The 9,001-nt window shown below is 44.9% G+C and overlaps 2 long non-coding RNA genes across 5 annotated transcripts; both read right to left on the bottom strand.

Moving 5' to 3' along the window:
* Nucleotides 1-892: 892 nt before the first annotated feature.
* On the bottom strand, nt 893-2,811 carry LOC311427738. 3 transcript variants are annotated; one of them, XR_014687522.1, is made up of 3 exons: nt 2,542-2,808; nt 1,796-1,869; nt 893-953 (listed from the first exon to the last, which is right to left on the bottom strand). It is a non-coding gene; the product is annotated as an uncharacterized lncRNA (long non-coding RNA). The 3 variants fall into 3 exon arrangements; XR_014687523.1 differs by lacking the exon at nt 893-953 and adding an exon at nt 1,048-1,230 and having other exon boundaries at nt 2,542-2,811; XR_014687524.1 differs by lacking the exon at nt 893-953 and adding an exon at nt 1,048-1,097 and having other exon boundaries at nt 2,542-2,810.
* A 5,363-nt stretch (nt 2,812-8,174) lies between these two features.
* Nucleotides 8,175-8,893, bottom strand: LOC311427739. 2 transcript variants are annotated; one of them, XR_014687525.1, is made up of 4 exons: nt 8,858-8,893; nt 8,646-8,693; nt 8,478-8,546; nt 8,175-8,252 (listed from the first exon to the last, which is right to left on the bottom strand). It is a non-coding gene; the product is annotated as an uncharacterized lncRNA (long non-coding RNA). The 2 variants fall into 2 exon arrangements; XR_014687526.1 differs by lacking the exon at nt 8,858-8,893 and having other exon boundaries at nt 8,646-8,793.
* Between the last annotated feature and the right edge of the window lie 108 nt (nt 8,894-9,001).

Genomic DNA, 9,001 nt, shown 5'->3' on the forward strand with positions numbered 1-9,001 from the left:
GAAGCCCGGTGCCGGAAAACTACGCCTACCAGCATTCCCCAGGTAGCTGGCTTGAACAATCACAGGCCGAGTATTCGAGAAATACATTTACCGGCACTCACTGTAACCCAAGCACTTACCGGCCTTTCAAAAAAGCCTCAACCCGTAACACTAAAAAACTTTGAAACCCCTACAGGCATACCCCAAGCTATTTACCACACTAAACCCCTGAAGTACTATGCCTAAAAGCCCTAACCCAAACACTTAAGACGCTCAAAACCCAAACCCAAAACATTAGGATTCTCAAAGCCCTAAACAACAAAATTAGAACGCTTGAAGCCTTAACCCCAAAATTAAGATGTACAAAACCCAAAGCCACCCCAAAACAGTAGGATGCTCAAAACCGTAACTCTAAACATTAGGACGCTCAAAACACAAACCAAAACCCAAAACTTTAGGACGCTCTAAGCACAAACTGAAAACATGAAGACACACAAAACTTTAACCCCAAAATTAGGATGCTTAAAACCCAAAGCCCTAACACAAAACATTAGGATGCTCAACACCATAACCCAAAAAACTAAGATGCTCAAAACCCTAACCCTGGAGAACCTAACCTGAAAAAAAAAAAAAAAAAGAAAAAGAAAAAAAAAAAAAAAAAGGATCTTAACACACTAACCCTAAGTAACTGACCAAAAATAAAACCCTAGGACCCTAACCCTAAAAAACATAGCAATACTCCATCCCAAAAAAAAAAAAAAAAAAAAAAAAAAAAACTCTAAAACACTAACACGCTAACCCTGAAACCATTAAAACCCTGTTAAAACTCCAACCCAGTTATACACCAGTTACCTCCCTTAAGGGATATAGAGGAGCTCTCTCAGATACGGCAGTACTACTTCTCATGCATGCAGCCAGTGGTCGGTCTCATTCTCGTGCTGATGGTGTTGAAAGCTGGGGCAATGGTGGTACTGCTGGAGATACCACAGCCACCGGAGGTGGATTGTTAGGATATGGAGATGGTAGGTTATCCAACGGCTCCCGTTTATTATCTTTTCCTTTTTCCTGTTCTTGTTCTTCTTCAAATTTCTTATCTGCTTTTAGTGTAAATATTGAGGCTGGAAAAGGACATGAAGTCCTCCTGATCCATAATCCTGCATAATCACTTTCCTCCCAGCAAAAAGGTTCCCTCGAATTAACATGTGTATTTAAGGCCTGACAAATACAGTCTTCAAAGGATCCAAAAGCAGGCTGAAAGATATGTGGTGTTAAAGGCTCCTTTGGCCATTCTATCACACAATACTGGACCGTTTTTTATTTACTTTTTCCTTTTCTGGGGCCCCTCTCATTCCAATTTCTAACCGTTATTCCTAATGGACTTTCTGGTGGTATGTCTGGTAATTTGCTCCCTTTCTTCTGGTCCCTGGTCTTCGATTTTGTCTGACCCATCTAGGAATGTTACTGTGGCAATTCCCACAGCCCTTGGTTACCTTAATAAGAGTGTCTTACAGAGGATTTAAGATCTATCACCCACCCACAAATCCTATAGGAATCCCTTCGTTCCTTCACTGGCCAAGTCCCTAGCAGGAGATTGGAACCGTGGTTAGAAGACCTCCACAATCACCTCGGAACTCAATTCCGTCTCAGTCACACTCTTACACACACAGGCAACCGAAACCCACCCAACAGAACAGTATACGCTTTAAACGCTTATGACTCCATTGTCTTCATTCAGATCTTCACACGCAGAATTACGGGCAAAATATAGTGCTGCAGCCAGCAAGGGAACTGAAAAAAAATCAAAACCTTTGCTTACCTTTATTCAGGTTCAAGATGCCATTAGTCCCGACCTGACTCGAACAGCAGCCACCAAATGGTGGGGCGCCTCTCCTAGATAAAGTAAGAATTCAGGAACCAAAGCCCTCCCGGACAAGCCCCCAGTTGTCATACATGACTGGGTCCCAAATTGGATTGCAATTAAATTTTACAATTTATTAAATGAATAGAGGTAAACAAGCAGTTGTGCGCAAACAGATATACTGTGACAGCTGCCCTTCAGCACGTGCCCAGAGGCAGACTGGATGTCTTTGCCAAAACAGTCCGGACAATATATTAGTACACCCATGCACTGCCACGTTAGCTGTCATTGCTAACTGCCAGGCAGGACAGCTCCAGACCAAACACATACACACACAGCCACGCCACAAACACTAAAACAAAACACACAACACAAGGCACAAGAAAAAGTGACCCCCCAGAGGGAAGCCCTATGGCAACAGCAAGTCAGAGCAGGTGCTCTGCAGCAGACCCCAGGAGAGACTCAACAATCAGTCGCATCGCACCCGAAGGCTGCCGCACACTCTGAGAAACCAAACCTACCAGTCCTGAGCAGCTCCCCACCTCCTCCTGCCAACCACGCTCAGCACACACACTATTTGCCCCTCAAAAAAACAAAACCTTAGAACATACACACACAAAAAAAAAAAAAAAACATCTGAGATCCATAAATGCCAAAAAGACGTGCACGCACAGCAGCCCCTGCAGAGGTAATCACAGACTTACCCTTTGCAGAGGAAAGAGCAGACTCTGATAGAACCCTGCTCAGGCTCTTGGTAACGCTGCATCTAAACTGCCAAGCCACATGTAGCATGAAATGAAGCTGGTTTTAGTCCCCTGGAAAATTACACAAGTAGGTTTGTACATCTAGAGATTAAAATATAGCTCAAAAAACAGAAGCGTATCCCACCATCGCAAAGAACAGTGAGCCAGCAACCTCTACTAAATATCCCTCTCTTAAGTGAATTCCAAGGACTTAGAAATCCGGAAATCCATAGACTCCAGCCTGCCTAGAGAACCCTGCAACTGACTGAAGGAAAACAAAACACTTACCCCAAAGAGCAGCCCAGGCAGAAGGAGCTCTCTGATGCCATGCCTGGGGCTCATATACCATTTGGCCCTGCCCAGCACCCAAACCCAATCACATTGTAAAGGGGAGGGACAAAGCACAAGGAAGTAGGAGCAGAGCAGGAGCAGCAGATTTTCATTTTCTTTTTTTTTTTTTTTTTTTAAATCTGCTTTACCTGAACAACATGCAGAGGACAAGAGACCTGGGGTGTTTCTAGAAGCAACAATCCCCATGCTTTTGCTGCAGCTTTTAATATTAAAAGGACAACACAACCAGTCAAGTAACTGGAACTTTTTCAAATGGAATTACGTCAAACAGGTTCATCATCACTTGCAAAAACAGAGAACCAGCATTCACTAGCATGCCAGAGCTAATACCCACCTCCTGCACAACGCTCACTACTACTAATGCAACATATCATTGTGCAATACCTCTCTGTTCCTGGTTCCTTTAACTCACCTGCTCAGTAGCTCCAACTGAGAAATGTGCCTGGGCAGCACCGCGCTGAAATGTGCCCGAACAGACTTATTCTTCAGTGATGAAGAAGGTGACCCTGCTCAGTCTCTTGGCAGTACTGCACTTATGCGGTCAAGAAACCGTACCCACGGTTTCCCAAAAACAACGTACCTGGCAACCCATCATAAACATACCTCAAATATGTGAATTCCATGCACATAAAGCCTAGAAGGCTTTATGGTCTAAAGACTCGACAGACAGCAAACACACAGGCAAAAGCTCCAGAAATATAACAAACCGCCCCTAACCCTGAGAAAGACCACTGCTTATATGCCCAATGCTGCCATTTTCAGATACATGCTCACACAGGGCGCTTCGATGATACATTTCTCCTAAACCCTGCTCCATCACTTTGCCACCAAGGTTGTGACTTTGATAAGATTTGACATAGAGGCAAAGACTCACAAAAAGCCCTGTAATTCTGCAAAAATCATAAGGGACCCAGAAACACAAAGCAAACACACAAAATAACATCGCCATACTATCCGTAAAACTGCTGTAATAACTACTCACCTGAGGAAGAGCTGCGTGCAATACAGGCACCTACTACTTAGATTGCTTTACTATGACAGATCCTACCAGTTGCCACCTCGAAAAGATATGCGTACTGGTTTCTACTTGAAAATGCATCAGTCCATAGACTCTGACCCACCTAAAGAACCCTGCAACTGACTGAAGGAAAAACAAAGCACTTACCCCAAAGAGCAGCCCAGGCAGAAGAAGCTCTCTGATGGCACACCTGCAACTCAGTTACTATTAGGTCCCACCTGGAACCTGAAGCCAATCACATGGGAAAGTGCAGGGGGAAAGCACAAAAAAAGCAGAAAGAAGAGGAACAGCAGCTGTGGTTTTATTACCTTATTTATATGGCTTAGCTCAACAGCATGCAGAGTGCAGACATGAGAACTGGGGTGTTTCTAGAAGCTACAATCTGTTGTCGACGGAAGAAAGACACAGACGCTCAATATGAGTGAACAGTGAACTTCAACTTTAATGGATAGCTCAGTCGCCTTTTATCTAGTTCGAACATAATCAACTCATACATATTGCAAAAACTAAGCTCAGGATTGGCTAACACTTTCCTATCTTGTCAGTTAGTTCCTCCCTCTTTTAGCTACTGTCCCGCCTTAGAGACTTTCCCAACCACACAAGGGCATCGTGTCCTTGGGCCTGATTGGTTCTCAACCGGCTGCGCACGTGCCCAGGCTCATATGAGTTGAGTACGGTACCTCCCCTAGCCCATGACCTCCTAACTGCTCAACATCCACATGTCCTACCTCACTTAACCATTCCTCCACAATTCCCCCATTTTTATTTTGTGCTACAAATACCTTCTCTGTGAGTTGCTCTAGGTTCTTAGTTAGGCAGTTAAAGGTTACATATGCAGCAATTATAATCAATATAATTATAAGTAGAAAGCAAAGTCCCTCTTTAACTAACAAAACCCATCCACCCATGTTCCCAAAAACAGATTTAAGCCAACCTTCAAACCAACTATCTTGTACTACAATTTTTTGTGTATGATCCCTTAACCATTTCAACTGGTCGTGAATTGACTGACCATGGTCGGAAAGATTAAAGCAACACATTCCTTCTACATCTTCACACCCATGTCCCTGAGCCAAGAACAAGAAATCAATAGCGGCCCTATTTTGCAGCACAGCGTGCCTTAGGCTTTCCGTGTCTTGCGACATTTCAGAAAGAACTTGGGTGGTTACATTTGACTGTTTAACAGCCCAACAAGCAAGCTTATTAATGCTAGCCAAAGCGTGTGCAGTTCCTACAGTCAGAAAAAGATCCATTAAGCAGAGTAGTACGGGCAGAGTATGGTGCTAAGATTTCACTCAGTTCCTTTGGATCCCCTATCGGGACCCCAAACAAGCATGTTCTGAAAGGGTACATAACATAACACAACTATACAACTTAACCCTAATAACACTACAATTACTGTAAGCACTTAACGGTAACACAATTAATAGTAAGTAACACAACTTAGTAGTAACACACTTAAACCTAATCACTTGATGGTGATCAAAGGCTGTTCTTGATAGTCGTCGAGGTGTCACAGCCCACGTCATTGTCAGAATGATTATCAGGAACCCCTTCCTGGTCGTCTTCGGCATGTGCAGATTCTAAAGCTGCTTCAGTCCACTTTGCAGAGATCCACTGGGTACCTGTTTCTGGCACCACTTCAAAATCTCTATAACATTTTTGCAAGTAACCCTTTAACCACATTTATCACAATACTACATGCAATGATGATTGACACCACAGTGAACAAAATCCTTAATCCCTCTTTGACTAATCCCAGTAACCATCTATGCATTGTTTCAAACAAATCAGTGAACCATTGATTGAAAGGATTGATACCATATTTACTCTTTCTCACATGCTCTTTCAAGAAAGTAATGGATTTGTGAATTGACTCATTACGATCAAAAAGTTTTAAACAGTATGTTCCCTTAAGTTTCTCCAAGTGGCTACTTCACACAATGACTCCATACTTGTGAAACATGATTTTGCTCGACCAGTACTAATTTCCTATGATTTCAGCCTGCACTATGGCAATAAATGCGCTCTCACTAACACAGTACACAGCACACTCACACACCCAGAGCACACTCACACACCCAGAGGCCTCTGGCACATCTCACTCTCAATCATACCACAACCTCAATCATATCACAAGAATATAATTTAGAATGATAAGCAAACAAACAAGTATTGTCTCTCATTGTGTTCCTCGTGAAGTGACTTGCAACACTTTGTTTTAAAACCTTACCCTTACACAAATACTTTCAACACAAAATACCTGGACATTTAAGAATAACACATACAATTATTAACACTCCAGTTAGTATCCCTTTTTCATTGCAAGGTAAACCTCTTATAAAAAGAATGCCAGAGAGAAGCAGCACAGCCGCCGCCGCTTCTATGGTTACGTCAGACAGGCTGCAGGGTCCTGATGTCCATCCCTCTGCTCTGTGCCGACTCGCCACACGGTGAGGGTCAGCTGCCATTCGATTCCGCAGAACTCCGAGCGCAGCGCTGCTCGTGGCGGTGACTGAGGTGGGGGGGAGGCTCCCACTGCCCCGTAGCCCCCTGAGGCAGCGTTATCGTTCTCACTGAAGGCAGCAGTGGGCAATCCCCAGCTCCAACACTTCCCGGCAATCCCCATCGCTCTGTAGCAGCAGTAGCGACTCTCTGCTCAGCCTGATGTATAACTAAGGCATTAGTGACTGCTCTCCAAGGCTTCAATAATTTTTTAGCAGCCTTATTTTCATTAATAACTTCATCAAACAATTTGTCCCCAAATTTACGCCACTCTGTTTGTTCAAAAACTGTATCAGGATTGATAAAACAACCCTGCGCTACTCCATATACTAATAATCCTGGTAAATCCTTTTTGCAGTCTATATCTAAAGTGCTCCGCTTTTCTAAAAAGCATTCGAGCAAAGCATACGCCGATGTCTCTCCATACCTTTATATACGTCGGTTGCAGCCTTTGCAAAGACCTCGGCGGCGCTTCTCCGGCGGGACCCTTTATAGGCTCATCCCGGGTGCGGGGACTCCCTTCCACCTTCCGAGCTGCGGGTGCGGGGACTCCAAGTTTTCGTCCCTTTCACCTTTCAGACCTCGGCGACGCGTGACCGGCGGGATCCTCTCCCGGGTGCGGGGACTCCACGTCCCTTTCACCTTCCCGACACGGGTGAGGGGATTCTTGTCCCTTCCACCTCCTGGGCTGCGTTGCAGGACCGGTTCCTCCCTTATTCCGTCCAACCGTGGCCGAGGATCACCGCCAGCAGTATCCAAATCCCGTTCAGATCGGTCCCTGTTCGGGCACTATTTGTTGTCGACGGAAGGAAGACAGACACTCAATATGAGTGAACAGTGAACTTCAACTTTAATGGATAGCTCAGTCGCCTTTTATCTAGTTTGAACATAATCAACTCATACATATTGCAAAAACTAAGCTCAGGATTGGCTAACACTTTCCTATCTTGTCAGTTAGTTCCTCCCTCTTTTAGCTACTGTCCCGCCTTAGAGACTTTCCCAACCACACAAGGGCATCGTGTCCTTGGGCCTGATTGGTTCTCAACCGGCTGCGCACGTGCCCAGGCTCATATGAGTTGAGTACGGTACCTCCCTAGCCCATGACCTCCTAACTGCTCAACATCCACGTGTCCTACCTCACTTAACCATTCCTCCACAACAATCCCCATGCTTTTGCTACAGCTTTGAATATTAAAAGGACAAAATGACCAAGCAAATAGCTGATTTTTTTTTTTTTCATCTGGAATTAGCTCAAGCTTTTATTTACATAGAAAGAAAAGTCTAGGAGCAGAACTGATTACATGCCAAAAAAGAATTCAATTCCATTCCACTCGCAGGAAAAATCACTTACTTCAGTAAGCTGAGAACCAAAAGGCTATGCTGATGTGTTAAAACACATTACAGGACACTGGGTCCAGGCCCTCCGCTGCACCCACTTAAAATCCATCCCTACACTCACCAAGGTGCAACCCCAACCCAAACACAAACGCAGCATTTCAGCTTCAACACAGTTTTGGGAACTGGTAGAAAGGACACCTCATCCTCAGCAAGGTGTGCTCAGGCTACACAGTACAGGGCTTTGGGCACCTCTTTGCCTACCAAAGAAGACAGCCATCAGCACCTGCTTTGTTCCGATCCTAAAGGCTAACATCACAGCCCACGTTGCCTGGGACACCTGATAAACAGAAGAGAAAGCAGCCATACCGTTTTCAAGCCATCCCTGCAGGTATCGCTCCTCGATGATCTGCAACCTCTTCTCAAATCCTCAACCGCTTCTGTGGAGAGCCTGCCATGGCACCTGCAAAGCAAGATGGATACCCTTCGCAGTCACCTTGTGCTACTTGGCAGTTCTGCTCCAATCCAGCTCACAAACAGCCCGCCCTTCTCGTGCTGCTCTTCAGAGTGCAGCTTGGCCCCACTCAGCCTGTGCGACACACCTGCAAAAGAAAAAGAAAAGCATAGGCTGAAGCAGCATCCAAAGACACAGCACAGCTGGGACAGTTACTCTCATCTGCTCCCTTACCTCTGCTCCCTCACCTGCCCTCGAGGCAGGTGCTTCCATCTGCTCTCTTAGGCCAGCTACAACACACCCCTGAAATATAAACAGGATTTTTACTGTACTTTGTGCAGTTAAGTAACTGCAGTGACAACTGCACCCCTAAAGTACCTGCTACATCTGTTCATCGCTCACCTTGCCGAAAGCAGCTATGCTCAAGTCCCGCGTTGTACACTGTTTCACCTTAAACAAATGAGAACAGTCACAAGATAATCATTCAGCGGCCAGCATTAGCACCCATCCCTCAACAACACAAGGAACCCCATTTACAATATTATAATTTCTAAACAGAAGCCCCTTGCCTCAGCACCTCAGAAGTAGATCAAGCCAGTCACCGAGCTGCCTACCAAGTGCTGGACAGTTCCAGAAGGAGCTCTTTTCTATGACAGGTTCCTCCTAAGTTTTATGCTGTACTGGGGGACAGGATAGAAATAAAAATAAAAATTTCAAAACCCCTCATCTGTAAGCTTTCAATATTCAACAGACCTCCT

The sequence above is a fragment of the Aythya ferina genome (assembly GCF_964211825.1).
Source record: "Aythya ferina genome assembly, chromosome: Z".
In the NCBI taxonomy this organism is placed as follows: Eukaryota; Metazoa; Chordata; class Aves; order Anseriformes; family Anatidae; genus Aythya; species Aythya ferina.